The following is an 817-nucleotide window of genomic DNA, read 5'->3' on the forward strand; positions in this document are numbered from 1 at the left end:
TGTAGCATCGACGGTCAAAGGGGGTTCGGGGTGAATTGGGTTTGTTGAGGGGTGAGTGCCAGGCCGGAGCCCTGTGTGCCAGCACCGGGTGCGGGCTGTGTGTGTTTACCCCGGCTTTTCCCTGGGTGATGCCATCGAGGAGCACTTGTGTTCCTCTCCTGTTCTTTGCTGGGTCGCTGCTCCGTGGGGAAGGTTTGAGTTAGGGGTTGTGAGATGTTTGTTTCCAGATAGACCCGTGTGAAATTCTATCTTAATGTACCTAGGAGAGAAGTCATAGCAGCCTGCTTTAAAAAACCCCCACCAACTAACAACTCTCGAGAACACCGACCCGCAAGCCCTCCACGCAAATAAACTTTTCATTTCAAAGGATCTCCGGGTCCGCTTCTGCTTCACGGCTGGTGAATTACGAGCCGAGGAACCACTTTGAAAGTGCACGGGAGCACTTCAGAGCGGTTTCAAGTCGGGAACGCGCCGCGTGTAATGGAAACGGGAAGGAGACAGATAAGGGAGCGGGAGGAGGGAGGTCTGGCTGGAGCCAGCGCTTTGTGCTGATGGGCTGCCTGGGAACTCGTGCGCCGCTTCCTCGGAGCGGAGACAGCTCCGTGGCCCCAAATACAGCCCCAAACACGGCCCCGCACAGCCCCAATCGCAGCCCCACACATGGCCCTGCACAGCCCCAAATGAAGCCCCGAATGCAGCCCTGCAGAGGCCCAAATGCAGCCTCAAATGCAGCCCCGCACTTGGCCCTAACACAGCCCCACACACAGCCCTGCACAGCCCCCAATGCAGCCCTGCACATGGCCCTCATTCAGTCCCA

This window comes from Mesitornis unicolor, unplaced genomic scaffold (genome assembly GCF_000695765.1).
Source record: "Mesitornis unicolor isolate BGI_N332 unplaced genomic scaffold, ASM69576v1 scaffold15357, whole genome shotgun sequence".
In the NCBI taxonomy this organism is placed as follows: domain Eukaryota; kingdom Metazoa; phylum Chordata; class Aves; order Mesitornithiformes; family Mesitornithidae; genus Mesitornis; species Mesitornis unicolor.